Here is a 17,490-nt window from a genome sequence, read left to right on the forward strand (position 1 = left end):
TATTTCTGTTCATTGAGTATAAAATGACCTAGCAGTCCATTCCTGTTTTATATTCTGTCAACTACCATTTTTTGTTTTTGCTCAGAGAATATCTTTACTTATAACACATCTACCAAAATTGAGAAGCAATTTCTGCAATCAACAATCTGAGTAAATTAGCATTATCTGTAACTCATTGTTAGTGTAGTTGACAGAACCACCCAGTAAAAGCTATTTCTGCTTGTTAATGCACGTCTTGAAACAGTGAAAAGTCTGGGTTCAATATCCATTGGTTATGAAAAGGATAGATTACTACTCACCATAAAAATGACATACTGAGTTGCAGGCAGACACAATGAAAAAACTGTTTTCACATTGCTCTTTTGGACAAACCCTTTTACAGAAAATAAAAAGAAAACATGCACTCATTCACACAAGCAGGTACACCTTACATGCACACATGACCACTATCTCTGGCTAATCAGGTCAGACAGCAATGCTTGTATTGAAAGAAAGCGCAATGTGAAGTAGGAAAGGAAAGTTGTATGGCTGCAGTGTACTGGTGGGGGAAGAGAAGAACGCTGTCTGATGGAGCATGCAGGAACTAGTAGGTGGGAGGATAAGGCTGCCAGATGCTGCATTGGAGAATTATGAGGAATTTGGAGGGGGGAGGAGGGGAAGAATGGAAAAGGAGAGGAGCAGAGAGAGGAAAAGACTAACAGGTGAATTGCCAGTGACCAGGCATCTGACCCTTTCTATTCCAGTCACAGGTTCATCCTATTCCATTGAAGGCTGGGCCACTTGTGAATGCAGCCATGTCATATACAAACTCAGCTGCAACCATCACACAGCTTTTTATCTTTGTGTGTCTTATCAACCAGCCGTCCATCAGAATGAATGGCCACTATCAAACTGTGGCCAAGACTAAAGTGGCACAACATCCAGCTGAATATAACAGACTTCATTTCAATGGCTACTACACAGCCTGGGCCATCTGAACCCTCCCCTCCGCCACCAGCTTTTCTGAACTGCGCAGATGGCTGTTATCCTTACAGCAATTTCTCTGCTCCCAAAATTATCACAGCCTCAACCTCCAATAACCTACTGTCCCCAAACCCTTCACCCAACAGTTTCAACACCTCTGTACTACTCACTGCTTCCCATTTCACATCCTCTCATGCACATTGTTCGCTACTCTCTGCCAATGTACCCACCAGTCTTCTCCCCTCTCTGCTTACCCCATTTCATGCTCCCCAATCCCCTCTGCCCTCCCCCACAACCTCCTGAAGCTGCACTTGGCAGCCTTGTGCTGCTGCCTGCTAGCTCATGCATGCTCACCAGGTAGAGCTCTTCTCTCCCCCAGCCATACCCTGCCTTTCCTGCCCCTTCCCTGCACCACTCCAGATTATTGCTTCCATTCAACACAGCAGCTGCTGTCTGGGCAATGTGGCTAGAGATAGTAGTTATGTGTGCATGAGGTGGACCTGCTTGTGTGAATGTCTGTGTGTTTGCCTTTCTTTTCTGAAGAAGGCTTTTGCTGAAAGCTAAGTGTGTAACAGTCTTTTTGTTGTGCCTGACTGCAGTTCAACATGTCTTCTTTATGGTGAACAGCTATCAGTCCTTTTCAAAATGTATAACTTGAGTCTTCCTACATCCCCAAAGGTGAGATATACAGAACACAATGTGTGAATGGATGAAAGAATGAATTTTATCAATCTTCTTTGTGATTTTACAGCCTTCTGTCTATTTTGTGTTCTCTGTGTAACCATCCCTTGGAAGAGAGAGCCATTTTTGTCCCCTTGTAAAGCAGATATCTGAAGGTAACGAGAAATTTCAAGAAATGCCTAAAAGTAGTTGAAAGATTTAAATAGCACAGCTCATAAATATTATTGTGTTCTTGGTTTTTTATATATTCATCCTGGTAATAATGGAGCCAGAAGGCCCTCTCTTTATTTTCCATCACATTGTGTCTTATTTAAACAAGAGGAAAATAAATTTGAGACCAGTTCAAAAAGTAGTGCAACCACAGTAACACACAATTTTTTAGTAGTACAATGAGACTTTCCAGCTTACACTGTGGGCAAAGACAACACTTTCAAATGAAAAAGTGAATATGACTACATAACTGAATTTACGTAATGCTGCAGCCCATGAAGAATTACAGTTCTTTTGCTTTTTAAACACTTTCACGACAGTGTACAACTTGTTATTTAATGCAAGCACAACTACAGATTCTAAAATTTTGACAAGGTGACTGGGATCAGGCTCGGTGTGCAGTACTTATGGATGAAAGTAACTTTCACATGACGTGTCAGTGCCAAGTTACATAGCTTGATGAAACTTGGGCCATCCATATAAATAACTGCTACAGCATAGTACAGAAGGCAACTGAAGGAAATATAAAATAAGACAAACACAAATGATACTTTTATACAGACATGATACTTACACTTAAGTACCTGCAACTTGTGATGGGTCCCAGGACATTAAACATATTGGGACATGGTTCTTAATAGTGTGTATAATCACAGCAAAGTATGATCTGCATCGTGCTCCCGTGCTGGCCACAAGGTTGGTACAAAATTCTTTTGGTAGTGCATTCTATTCCTCCACCAGTACAGTTAACAGTTCACAGCTGAGTGGTGTTAGGTGTATGTGAATGTGCTGCAACATCCTCCCCCCCCCCACCCCTCCCCACTCCCCCTGCACAACCCACATGACAAAATTTAAGTAAGGGAAATGAGCAGGCCACTTCATTTACTGACCATCTTCTCATTCCATGAGCTCTATCATGTGTGCTGTTTCATGAAGTCATGCACCGTCATCCACAAAAAAGGAAGTCAGTGCCGAATACACTCATAAAAATACATACATAGAGAAGGAGTACGGTGCCACAATAATTTGACTGGTGAGTGAGTGGTGTTCAAAGATATGGAGGTCAGTACATCCATGCAGCATAATGCCTTCCCATGCCACATAACTCCTGCACCACCAAAATTATCATGTTTGACAGTGCTGGATGTACCCTCATACGGCAAGATCCAGGAACACAAACACATACAGGAACATTGTCAAATGTGATATGTTGATCAGGAGGAAGATTGATGCTATGCTGGTACATACCACTTATAGGAAACCAGCTCACACTTATTTGTATCTTTAGACTGATACTTGTCACCCCAGCATGAAAGGGTGCTTAATATTTTGGTGTACATAGTTCATGTCATCTCACATGCTGAAATTTCATCAGCTGAGTTAGTTCGCCTGAAAGTCCTCTTCCACTTGAATGGTTATAGAAAAAGGAGACCACACACGTATTGTGCTACTGACCAAACATGAATAGGGTAAGTGATGAAAATAATTAGGTGACATTTAAGTCTACAGCCTTTTTGCTTTATGCATTTCCAACAGAATTTGTCACATTCTGAGGAAACATGGTGTGATGCTTCTTTGATCACTATTTAAGATTAGGGCCCTTTTAGAGTCTGCAAAGAATGATCTTGGTTTGCATAAGGTGGGTGCCTATTGTCGCCTAGCAGTTGCAGCTTGTCATCAATTGGTCAGGCTACGAGGAGTATACTGAGCGTAAGTGTCAACTGCTTTCAGTAGTCAAGCATATCTGCTGTTGCAGAATATCACCTTGTCACCAGTCATACTGTGGAATTCAATAACATAGAGATTCAGTGTACACTTCTGTCTGTGGTGATAGTGTTATTAAGGGAGCATTTGAAATTAAATTAGCAATTGACCTCATAAATAGCGATGGAGATTTTTGCTTAAATTGTGCTTGGAATCCTGCTCTCTCTCCCTTGTCAAACAACAGCATGATGGAAATAATTATATTTGATCACCCATTGGTAACTAATATTCGTAAAATTAATTAATATTTGTAATATTGGTAATTAATATTTACTACCAATAATTTCTGAAGATCGTCATCTTTGGTTGAATCATGACACCAGTGTTTACAGTGTATGTTTTGTCTTTCTAGATTTGCCCCACATACTGAGGTTTTAAAATTTTCTCGCACAGCACTGTCTCACTGCACGTGTGCCTTGAAAATGACGGGGTGTAAGCTCATCAAAACAATGGTGGATATCAAAGATGTCACCTGGGTGCATAACCATTGGCTGTCTGAACAGTTACCACAAGTGTTGCACCAAAAAATTCAATCTCACTGTCACTCCTAATGTAGCTAAGATTTTTTCCTCTGTGCAAGTACAAAGATTTTGTTACAAAAATTGAAATGTGCTCTAGCACTCCACCTGTATGGAGCAGGAGAAAATACTTTGATGCTAAACTTTAAGTAAAGACAAATACAGCAAACATTGATGTACACATATCTTCTAACTAAACATCATAAATTTTGATCAGCTACTGGGAGGTTAAGAGAGAAATATGATCGTACATTAACACAGTGACGGCACACATGCACTTGAGTGGAAATGTGTGGACATGTCAGAAGCACTTGGGAACTGACTGGGCAGCATGAGTAAAAAATCTGCAGCACAGTGGGAAAGGCATGGCACCTGAGGAAAGGTAGAACATTGTATGTTAATGCATCTGCAGCATCCAAAAGGTTATGCAAATGAAATGGATGCTGCATGTCTGGGTTGTGGGCCTTAAGGATGTTTTGCTAAGGGAAAATTGTAAGGACACCTGAGTTTTTCTGCTGCTATTTCTCAAATTATAACAAATTCTGTAGGTTTAATTTCTGTCAAGCAAAGCTACAGTGACATGTTAATGCAAGCCACTGAACACAAACTGATAACACATGCACAAGCTTCACTTTGAAAACTGAGGACACAGTAAAGGAAGCCAATAAATTCCTGTAAAACAATCCCAATTAATAAATTTTAATTAAATGCAAGAAATTATAAACGGACCCAAAAAATTTCAGAACTGAGTTTTCACTGTACGCCAAAATTAATGCCATTTGAAGTGTACAGAAGTGTTTGAGAATTCTGTTTATGTTCTCTCTGCAATACATCCTACATTCCTGTAACACAATTAGTCTCAACCTTCACAAGTCCCTGACCTTCACTCACACAGCCCCTTCCCTGATTCCCCTTCCAGCACTCCCATAGTATTCTATTCCTCCAACACAACAAGTAGTCTTTTTCCCCCTCTTCTACTTCTCTCCTTTACCACTCCTCCCTTCCCCCCTCCTCAAACTGCAAACCACCCAACTGTATCTATCAGCCCTACCTTGTCCCCACCATGCCCCGGCATGCTCCCACAAGCAGAACTACACCTTCCCTCACCCCTGCACTGATGTCCCTTCCAACACCAGCCTCCCCCTTACCATCCACACCAGCACATTCCTTTTCCCATTAACTGTACTTTCAGTCCACAGCATCCAAAGACATTGGTAATGTGTGTGTGAGTTGTGCTTGTGTGAATATGTATGAGTTTTATACTTTCGAAGAAGGTCTTTTGGCTGAAAGGTAAAGTGTATAGCAGTCTTTTTGTTGTCCCTGTCTGTTACTCAGCATCTTACCTATATGGTGAGTAGCAATCTATCCTCTTCATAATAGCTTTTAAGACCACTTAACCCTATATTTGACATGTATCACACAAAATGCACAGAGTATACTGAAAATTGTCATAACCACCATGTTGTGCATGCAGTGGTAGTACTGCTATCACATATAATGATCTCCTAGAGTCTGCAGGAACTATTACTATATTATCATATTATCTGCAGGAACTGAATGTAGATCTTGAGTTACAGAACTTCTCCAGTTTATTTAATTTATTTATTTGTCCATGAGACTTTGTTGATACACATAATGTACATAAGATGTCAGACATATTAGGTGAGTGCAGGTTTTCTTGGCGAATTTCTCATATGAAGTCTTCACAGGTTGTCAGCCGAGTAGCGTCGTCGTCTCTTAGCAATGTTTCAATGGAATGTGTCTCCATCATCTTCAGGCGAAGTGTCAGGACATCGTCGGTCGCAGGCTTATGTCTCTGCTGGACCGCTCTCTACTTCCCATAGCAGGCTAATCACGCGCCCGATGCGCCTGGATCGGCCGGTGGTGGAGGGGATGCGTGCGCGGGGTTCGAGTCCCAGCCTGCAATCAGGAAAATCAGAGAAGAACGTTCCATTCCACCAAGGGCTACGGACGGACCAAACAGAGATGGATGCCGGGACTTGAACCCCAGCACCAGCCGATCCAGGTGCATCGGTGATTCTGCGGGTGCGTGATTGGCCAGCCACGGGAAGCGGAGAGCGGTCCAGCAGAGATATAAGCCCGTGACTGACAATGTCCCGACACTTTGCCTGAAGATGATGGATACGCATTCCATTGAAACGTTGCTACGAGACAACGACGCTACTCAACTGACAACCCGTGAAGACAACATATATGTCGGACATTATTTAATACAATATTATTGTTAAACTCTTATGGTTACACTACTTATTATTGGTACATTATTTGCATTTATCATGTTACTATGGTTTCAGTGGATAAGACTGGTACATTATTATGCACACTGGCCCATTATTATGCATCAAAATACTCCATTTTGGCAGAGCTTCGTTTTTGAACGATGTACATGGAGATCCATTTTTTGCCTTGTGTTGTGAGTGTATACGTCTTTCATTTTTGAGGAAGAGTGCAGGTTTTTCAGTCACATACTGCTGTATGAATACTATGTTTTCGTATATATGGAGGCAGAGAAGTGGGAGGATTTGCAGTTTCCTGAAGAGTGACTTGTGAAATTTTCTGTGTTTGGCACCTTCTATGATTCTTACGATTCTTTTTTTGCATTGTAAATAGCTTGATGTGCAACAAGAAGCTCCCCAGAATATGACTCCATACTTCAACATTGGTTAGGCACTTGCATAGCACATACATTTTAGGCAGTCTTTACTACAGCAGCTTTCAACAATCCTCATCACATAGCAGGATGTGTTCAACTTTTTGCTGGTAATGTCAATACAAGTTCCCCACCTGAAATTATCCTGCAACAACAGCCTGAGAAACTTTGTCAGGTCAACTCGATTTACAGCATTGTTTGTCAATTGGGTATTTACAGTTTTGTATGACATTATGGAAGTTGATTGCTACAGTTTTTCCTTCATTTATGATTAACTTGTTGTATGTGAACCATTCTGCTATGCTATCAATTACCTTCGTTATGTTTTCTTGTAGTAGGTTTCCTGATTTTACAGTAATGAGAAAGCTTGTGTTGTCAGCAAACTGGTAAGCATTTTAATACTGTATGTTTGTTTGCAGGTCATTTACATATTGGAGGAACAGCACTAGTCCCAGTACTGATCCTTGGGGAACACCATATTTCGTGTCTTGGTAATCTGAGTAATGGTTTGTGATTTTGTTGCAGTCAGCGTCTTGTATTCCACTGTTTGTTTCGATTTGCAAAGGTATGACCTGCCCTAGTCATTATGTGTGCCTCTAATGCCTACTCGATTTAATTTTTGTATGAGTGCTTCATGATTTAGTAATATCAAATGCTTTTGACAAGTCAAGGCGTACACCAGTGATACAATCACCACTGTCCATTTTCTGCTAAATTTCACTTAGGAATTCATAGATAGCACTGTTGGTTGAGTGGTTCTTCCTAAATCCGAATTGTGCTGTGGCTAGGATTTGATATTTTTCCACAAAGGCTGTAAGTATTTTGTGGAAGACTTTCTGTAGAATTTTTGACAAGCCAGACAATTTGGCAATTGGCCTGTAGTTACCAATTTCTTCTATGTTTCCTCTTTTGTCGATTAGTTTCAATTTTGCAATTTTTAGACAAGAAGGGAAAATCCTTGATGCCAGTGAACTATTGCATAAATATGTTAGCAGTTTTACAATGTGTTCACTGCATCTTTTTATTATTTTATTAGTGCTAAACTTCAATAAGTCATTCATACCCTGGGTCACCAAGATACTTTTAACCTTTCCTATACACTCCACACCATGTTCATAAATTAGCCATAATACACACATCAAAACAAATTTTGCATCACCTTAGTTCAGAGAGTTCTGGAACCTGAACAGAAAATTGGAATAGAGATCAACATAAACATCATTTCCGCCATTTTTATTGTTCATGAAAACCACACATTGCATGTTGTACCACCATGCAGTGAGACCTTCAGAGGTGGTGGTCCAGATTGCTGTACATGCCGGTACCTCTCATACCCTGTAGCACATCCTCTTGTATTGATGCATCCTGTATTTCTCGTGGCATACTATCCACAAGTTCATCAAAGCACTGTTGGTCCAATCTGTCCCACTCCTCTATGGTGATCCAGTGTGGATTCCTCAGAGTGGTTGATGGGTCACATTGCCCATAAACAGCCCTTTTCATAGGCATGTTCGATAGGGTTCATATCTGGACAACATGCTGACCACTCTAGTCAAACAATGTTACTATCCTGAAGGAAGTCATTCACAAGATGTGCACAATGGGGTGAGAATTGTAATCCATGAAGATGAATGCCTCACCAATATGCTGCTGATATGGTTGCACTATCGATCGGAGGATGGCATTCACATATCGTACAGCAATTACGGTGCCTTCCATGAGTGCCAGTGGTATATGTTGGCCCCACATAATACCACCCTAAAGCAGCAGGGGACCTCCACCTTTCTGCACTCACTGGACAGTGTGTCTAAGGCGTTCGGCCTGACCAGGTTGCCTCCAAAGACGTCTCCGATGATTGTCTGGTTGAAGGCATATGCAACACTCATTTGTGAAGAGAACATGATGCCAATCCTGAGAAATCCATTCAGCATGTTGTTGGGCCCATCTGTGTCACATTGCATGGTGTCATGGTTGCACAGATGGACCTTGCCATGGACATTGGGAGTGAAGTTGCACACCATTTAGCCTATTGCGCAAAGTTAAGAGTCTTAACATGACATCCCGTGGCTGCATGAAAAGCGTTATTCAACATGGGGGCATTGCTGTCAGGGTTCTTCCAAGCCATAATCTGTAGGTAGCAGTCATCCATTGCAGTAACAGCCATTGGGTGGCCTGAGTGTGGCATGTTATCGATGGTTCCTGTCTCTCTGTACCTCCTCCATGTCCGAACAACATTGTTTTGGTTCACTCCGAGATGCCTGGACACTTTCCTTGTTGAGAGCCCTTCATGGCACAAACTAACAATGCAGATGAGATTGAACTGCATTATTGACCATCTAGGCATGTTTGAACTACAGACAACACAAGCCGTGTACCTCCTTCGTGGTGGAATGACTGGAACTGATCAGCTGTCGGACCCCTTCCGCCTAATAGGTGCTGCTCATGCATGGTTGTTTACATCTTTGGGGGGGGGGGGGGGAGGTGGGGGGGGGGGTTAGTGACATCTCAGAACAGTCACAGGGACTGTGTCTGTGATACAGTATCCGGAGTCAATGTCTGTCTTCAGGAGTTCTGGGAACTGAGGTGCTGCAAAACTTTTTTTTATGTGTGTATTTACGTACTGAATGTTACTCATAATCAAAGTAAAAATGTCAAAAGATGATTTCTTGCTACCTGTAAATGTAACTTCATTTCATAATAAAATTTATTGTAACAATTAGCTTCACATTATTATGTAACAAACCTAAGGTCCTACAAAACTCAGTTGTAGATCTTCTGCTCTTTGCCCAAAGGACTATGTTCTTTGCAACAATCCCTCAGCATGACAGACATACACCTACCCATACTTGAAACAACAGGATTAAAAATGGTGTCCCTGATGAGTTTCACATTGGCTGATGACAACATGATGGATTTTTGTGCTGCAGAGGGAAAAATCCACTAATCAGACATGATTAGTAAACACCCTGGTCTTGAGTCATTGGGTGCCATTATTGAAGATTCTTGAGCATCTCTACAGTTTACTGAAGTTATGTCATCACTGGTAATCTAAATAAATAAAATAAATAACAGTAAGTTGTTATTGATTTTGTTGCTGTTAATGAGGTTCTTAGTCCAGCGATTGATTTGATGAAGTTCTCCATTCTGGTCTACCCTGTGCCACCTCTTCATGCCTATGTAACTACTGCAACTTGAGTCCAAATGAACCTGCTTACTGTATTCAAGCATTGTCCTCACTCTAAAATTTTCCTCCTCACACAGTTCCTTCCATTAATAAGCTGCTGATTTCTTGACACCTCAGATATGATCTACCAAACAATCCAGTCCTTTAGTCAAGTTGTACCATACATCTCTGTTCTGCCCAGTCTGATTCAGTATCTCTTCATTAGTTATTTGATATACCCATCTAATCTTCAACATTACTTTGTAGCACCATGTTTAAAAATCTTCAACTCCTTTTTTGTTTGAATTGCTTAGCATCAGTGTTTCATTTCTGTACAAGGCTACATTCCAGATAAAATACCTTCAGAGAAGGTTTCCTAACACTTAAATTTACATCCAATGATGCCAAACCTTTCTTTTCCACAAACAGTTTCCTTTCAGCTGCCACTCTGAATTTATATCATCTATGGATCAGCCATTGTCACTTACTTGTTTTTCTGCCCCATTTACAGAAGTCATCTACTACTTTTACTGTTTCATCTCTTAATCTAGTTTCCTACACATTGCCTGATTTAATTTGACTAAATTCCATTAGCAGTGTTTTAATTTGGTTGATATTCATCTCATAATCTCTCTTCAAAACACTGTCTATTCTCCAGAATGAGATTTTCACTCTGCAGTGGAGTGTGCGCTGATATGAAACTTCTTGGCAGATTAAAACTGTGTGCCCGACCGAGACTCGAACTCGGGACCTTTGCCTTTCGCGGGCAAGTGCTCTACCAACTGAGCTACCGAAGCACGACTCACGTCCGGTACTCACAGCTTTACTTCTGCCAGTATCTCGTCTCCTACCTTCCAAACTTTACAGAAGCTCTCCTGCAGGAGGGTCCTTTCTGTTTATTAAGGTACCATCTTCTCAGTTTTCAGCAACTCTGCAGTTTCTTCATTTTAATTTGCTGTCAATAACCAATAAATTATAGTCAGAGTTCACATCTGGGCCCGAAAATGATTTTCAGTATAAAGCATTGTTTCAAAATCATTGCTTATCCTGATACAATATATCTTGAACTTTCTGGTGCCCCAAGGCTTCTTCCACATACAGAACCTTATTTCATGATTCTTAAACCAACAGCTATTAGCAATGATTAAATCATGCTCTGTGCAAAATCATACCAGATGAATTCATCTTTCATCCCTTTCTTCCAACCCTTCTCCTACTATTCTCTCTTCTCTTCCTTTAACTACTACTGAATTCCTGTCACCCATCACCAGTAAATTTTCAACTCTCTTAATAACCTGAATAACTTATTTTATCTTATTATACATTCTTTCACTCTTTGTCACCTGTGGAGCTGTTAGGCATGTAGCCTTGTACTAATGTGGTAGGGGTAGGCTTCATGTGGTTTTTAATTTGCTATGCTGCTTGTGGTAGCTTACCCATACTCCAATTTTCTTATAGTTTATTAGACCTACAGTTACATTATCCCACTTGATTTTGTATTTGTAATCTGTACTCACCTTGCCAGTAGTCCTTTACTTCCTGTCACTTCCCTTACCCCCCCCCCCCCCCCAACATCATTCAACCAACTCATTTCTCTTTCTAAATTCTCTAACTTACCTGCCTCATTAAGAGATCTCTGACTGGCAAAATGTTAGTTTTTTTTTTCCCTGATGAAACATGGTCTTGAGTAGCTCCTGTTTGGAGATCTGAATAGGTGACTATTTTACATCTGGAACACTTTACCCAAGAGGGTGCCATCATCTTTCAACCATACATCAGAGCTGCATGCAAATATAACCATTCACAATAGTAACATAGCAAGGCCATGTTGGCTATTGTTACGAGGCCATTTCAGTCAGTCATATGCACTGTTGTCCCTCCAACTACTGAAAGGCTGCTGTCACACTTTAGGAACTACACATTAACCTAGCTTCTCCACAGATGTATTCCGATCACAGTTGTATGTATGGTACAGCTATCTGTATCACTGAAAGATGCAGGCCTCCCACCATGGTAAAGTCAATGGTTTGTGGGTAGGTCAGGATGGAGGCATGCCAGAACAAATCATCTGGTCTGTAACAGGAACTATCAGACTACAGTAACCAAACTCATAACTTTTCATATGCAACATCATGCTCTGAAATGATGGACGTCCCACCCGAGATCATTGGCACCCCTCGTAAAGTGGTGTTGTGTCACCTACTCAACCTTCACAAAATCCTAATCAATCCCTATGCCACTCCCAATCCCTAATGCTTTCCACAAGGATCATACCCCTATGGAAAACTCGGGTGTAAGACCTGGCCAATCAACCCATCCACCACCTCCTGTTCAAGTCCTTTCACAGGCTTATCCTACCCCATCAGAGGCAAGGCCCCCTCTATTATGATAGGATAGGTACTATGATAAGGGTAGATTGCTGCTGAATGGCAGAAAGGCACAAAGAACAGACTGTCACATGCTGTGCTTTTCGCCAAAGCCTTCTTCAGAAGGGAAATAAAACACACACACACACACAGTGACACAAATATACACACCTCATGCACACATGCAGTTGTATTGAACAGGAGAAGCAATCTGGGAAGATGGAGGGATAGCAGGCTACAGTTGGTGGAAGAGATGTGAGCACTGCCTAACAGTGCAGGGATTGGATGGTGGCAAGAAAAGACTACCAGGTGAAGGTTAAATGGCCGGGGGAGATGGTGATGGGGAGGGGGGGGGGGGGAGGGAGAGGGAGCATGAGGAATGGAAAAAGAGAGGAGTGGAGAAAGGAAAAAGACCAGTGGTTGCATTGGCACGAAGCAGTGCACATTAAGGGCACAGGGACATGAACTGGAGGACGTGATACAACAGAGGGGGTGGAAACTGTCGGGTGGAGGGTATGGAGACAGTAGGTTATCATAGGTTGGGGCTAGGATGATTTAAGGAGCAGAGAATGTGTTGTAATGATAACCCATCTGTGCAGTTCAGAAAATCTGGTGGTGGAGGGGAGGAACCAATGGCCCAGTCTGTGAAGCAGCTTATGCTCAGGTGCATGTTGTGCCACAGGGTGATCCACCTCAATCTTGGCAACAGTTTGGCAGTGGACAACTGGCTGGTAGTCAAATCAATATAAAAATCTGTGCAATGATTGTGGTAAAGCTGATTTATGACACGCTGCTTTCACAGGTGGCTTGGCCCCTGATGGGGTGAGATGAATTATGGTTACACTCCACATATACAAAAAGGGTGACAGAGGAATGCCAGATAACTATAGACCAATATCAGTTGCCCCTATACAGGCGAAAATTGTAGAGAGCTGCTCTCACACACAGATTTACATGTATTTGAGAGCACTAAATTACTTAATGACACACAGTTTGAATTTAGAACTAATCAGCCAACCATAAAAGCTATTGAAAGTCTGATAACTGAAATCCACAACACTTTTGAAAGGAAACTGACCACCTGTGCAACACTAATATACTTAAGCAAAGCATTTGATTCAGTATCACATGAGATAATTGTTAAAAAATTAGAATATTGTGGTATTGCAGACAAACCACTTAATTTGATTAAGTCATACATAAATAACAGACAACAGTTAGTGTATGAGAACAATGAAAGGTCAGATCTAATGAAAATTAAGAGAGGAATTCCACAGGGCTCCATCCTTGGACCTTTCCTCTTTATTATCTACACTCCTGGAAATTGAAATAAGAACACCGTGAATTCATTGTCCCAGGAAGGGGAAACTTTATTGACACATTCCTGGGGTCAGATACATCACATGATCACACTGACAGAACCACAGGCACATAGACACAGGCAACAGAGCATGCACAATGTCAGCACTAGTACAGTGTATATCCACCTTTCGCAGCAATGCAGGCTGCTATTCTCCTATGGAGACGATCGTAGAGATGCTGGATGTAGTCCTGTGGAACGGCTTGCCATGCCATTTCCACCTGGCGCCTCAGTTGGACCAGCGTTTGTGCTGGACGTGCAGACCGCGTGAGACGACGCTTCATCCAGTCCCAAACATGCTCAATGGGCGACAGATCCGGAGATCTTGCTGGCCAGGGTAGTTGACTTACACCTTCTAGAGCACGTTGGGTGGCACGGGATACATGCGGACGTGCATTGTCCTTTTGGAGCAGCAAGTTCCCTTGCCGGTCTAGGAATGGTAGAATGATGGGTTCGATGACGGTTTGGATGTACCGTGCACTATTCAGTGTCCCCTCGACGATCACCAGTGGTGTACGGCCAGTGTAGGAGATCGCTCCCCACACCACGATGCCGGGTGACGGCCCTGTGTGCCTCGGTCGTATGCAGTCCTGATTATGGCGCTCACCTGCACGGCGCCAAACACGCATACGACCATCATTGGCACCAAGGCAGAAGCGACTCTCATCGCTGAAGACGACACGTCTCCATTCGTCCCTCCATTCACGCCTGTCGCGACACCACTGGAGGCGGGCTGCACGATGTTGGGGCGTGAGTGGAAGACGGCCTAACAGTGTGCGGGACCGTAGCCCAGCTTCATGGAGACGGTTGCGAATGGTCCTCGCCGATACCCCAGGAGCAACAGTGTCCCTAATTTGCTGGGAAGTGGCGGTGCGGTCCCCTACGGCACTGCGTAGGATCCTACAGTCTTGGCGTGCATCCGTGTGTCGCTGCGGTCCGGTCCCAGGTCGACGGGCACGTGCACCTTTCGCCGACCACTGGCGACAACACTGATGTACTGTGGAGACCTCACGCCCCACGTGTTGAGCAATTCGGCGGTACGTCCACCCGGCCTCCCGCATGCCCACTATACGCCCTCGCTCAAAGTCCGTCAGCTGCACATACGATTCACGTCCACGCTGTCGCGGCATGCTACCAGTGTTAAAGACTGCGATGGAGCTCCGTATGCCACGGCAAACTGGCTGACACTGACGGCGGCGGTGCACAAATGCTGCGCAGCTAGCGCCATTCGATGGCCAACACCGCGGTTCCTGGTGTGTCCGCTGTGCCGTGCGTGTGATCATTGCTTGTACAGCCCTCTCGCAGTGTCCGGAGCAAGTATGGTGGGTCTGACACACCGGTGTCAATGTGTTCTTTTTTCCATTTCCAGGAGTGTACATCAGGGGTTCCCAACAAAATTTTCTTGAGGACCCTATCATTGAGCATGATTGGTACCTTGTCATATCACAGTATCAAGTAACTAAAAAAGCCAAATTAAGAGTCTTTTTATACGTTTTCTATTTCATTATTGAAAAAATATTGAGCTTAAAACTTTTTCAATTTAGCCATCATTGTTATTGCTAAATTTTTGGTTATTGCTCAAAATCTTTGTCTTCAAATCTGGGTGTTTAGCATAACAAACTCCTTAAAAAATAAAAATGGAGTATGAACTGAAAATTACAGGAAAAAATTAAAACTGAGTGTATTGGTCTTGCAAGTGTACTACACTTGATATTGCATTGAGTAGACATGCGTGAAAAATAAGAAAACACTAATTTCATACAAGGTATTATTTATTTGGAAAAAAAAATTACAGTTACAACAGAGTATTCAGTCTGGAACCACACGACCACTACAGTCGCAGGTTCGAATCCTGCCTCAGGCATGGATGTGTGTGATGTCCTTAGTTAGTTAGGTTTAAGTAGTTCTAAGTTCTAGGGGACTGATGGCCTCAGAAGTTACGTCCCATAGTGCTCAGAGCCATTTGAACCATTTTGAACAACAGAGTACTCCATCAGTATACAGTTAGGTTTAATTTTCAGTTTTTAATGAGATGAGTTCAATCTGACCTTTGAGTCCATTATTTCTGAAATATTAGGTTCCAAACTTGAAACTTTCACTCTGGATTCCGACTGCATGTCGAGCCGATTCCTATATTTGTTTTTCATGAAACACATTGAAGAAAATGCTTGCTCACACCGATACGTGGTTGCAAATGGAAGGATCTTTTCCATTGCCTTATCTCCAAGTTTCTTGTAGTCCTTGAATGCTGATGCCAAGAAGCCTGTAATTTTATCACCAATGAAAATGTTTATCATCGTACCACAGCTGGACAGATCCACAAGTTGATCTTGCTCTTCTTCAGTGTGGTCTTGGATTTTGTCTATTTTTCACAGCTGAAGTGATTTAGAATCCATCTGTCATCAGGGTCAGGTTCAGGGAAATACTCTCTAAAAGTGGTGGCTAGGCTGCGTAGATGCTTGGCTACAGTGATCTTGATATGGCCAGGCAAACTCTCCTCTGATGACTCCAAGAATTGTTTTAAAGTAGAAAAGTTAGTTAGTGACTTGTTTTCTATCCTTGACACTCAGATCTGACACTTTTTGGCCATAGCACTTATCTTATCCTCAACTTTGAACAGTCTACATTTTTTCCTTTTAACTCAAGTTTAACACATTCAAATGTTCAAACACATCAGCTAAGTACGCAACTGAGCAAAGTCAAGAGAAGTTAGTGAGAAAATCCGCATACTTTGTGTCAGGAAGGTAGACACGAACCTCGTCTCTAAGTTCAAAAAATCTTGACATGATCCTACCTCGAAAAAGCCATTTTACTTCCATATGAATAAGAAGTTGCCCATGCTCACTGCTGATCTCTTTACACAACAAAGAAAATAATCTGGATTGCAGATGTCAAGCTTTAATGTAGTTGATGATTTTAACTACTTCATTAAGTATCTTTTGCAAAGGTTCAGGCAATCTTTTGGCTACTAAGGCTTCACAATGGATACAACAGTGAGTCCATTTCACCTCAGGGGCTACTGCTTTGATACAAGCTAGAAGTCCAGTTTTTTTAGTGCCATTGATTTTGCTCCATCCGTCGACAAGCCTACACATTTTTTCCAGGTGACATCGTGTTCATTGAGATAATTATTTAATGCAGTAAAAATATCATCTGCTGTTGTATACAGTAGTTCGCATGAAAAAAGAAAATCTTCGAGCACTTGGTCCTCCATAAGAATCACACAAAAAACAACATTATAGCTTTTTTTTATATGTCTGCACTTTTATCCAATTATATTGCGTACATGTCACTCATGTACTGTCTAGCCAGCAATGTTTCTTCGATGTTAATTGCCATATCAGTAATTCATCTTGGAACAGTATTATTTGAGAGTAGGACAGTTCCTATTACCTTAGTAGCTGAATCACCTAACATTCTCTTGCAAAGTATTACTGCTGATGGCAGTATAAGTTCTTCAGCAATTGTGTGGTTTTTCTCACATTTAGCAACAAGCTGAGCCACCTCGTAAGATGCAAGAGCTGCATTTTCATTTACATTTGCACCACAGTCTTTGGTAATCGTTTTATGAGATGTTTTCAACTATCCTAATTTATTTTTGAAAAAATCTAATGACTTACTTTTGTACTCTGGGTGCTTTGTTTCAGGATGGTGCCAGAGTTTTGCTGGTTTCATACATTCATTTGAAAGGCTTTCATAGCAAATTACACATTTAGGTTTAGGCTGTTGCTCAGGTACAGTGAACATAAAACGAATTTCCAAGTAATCAGAGTTATATATTCTAATTTTTCCAG

At 41.9% G+C, this 17,490-nt stretch overlaps 1 protein-coding gene across 2 annotated transcripts in view; it reads right to left on the reverse strand.

Annotated features, from left to right (window-relative positions):
• The window catches only part of LOC126095021 (thymidine phosphorylase-like), a 190,002-nt gene that overhangs the window by 45,732 nt on the left and 126,780 nt on the right, over positions 1-17,490 (reverse strand). The window lies entirely within an intron of this gene.

This window comes from Schistocerca cancellata, chromosome 8, assembly GCF_023864275.1.
Source record: "Schistocerca cancellata isolate TAMUIC-IGC-003103 chromosome 8, iqSchCanc2.1, whole genome shotgun sequence".
NCBI classification, from domain to species: domain Eukaryota; kingdom Metazoa; phylum Arthropoda; class Insecta; order Orthoptera; family Acrididae; genus Schistocerca; species Schistocerca cancellata.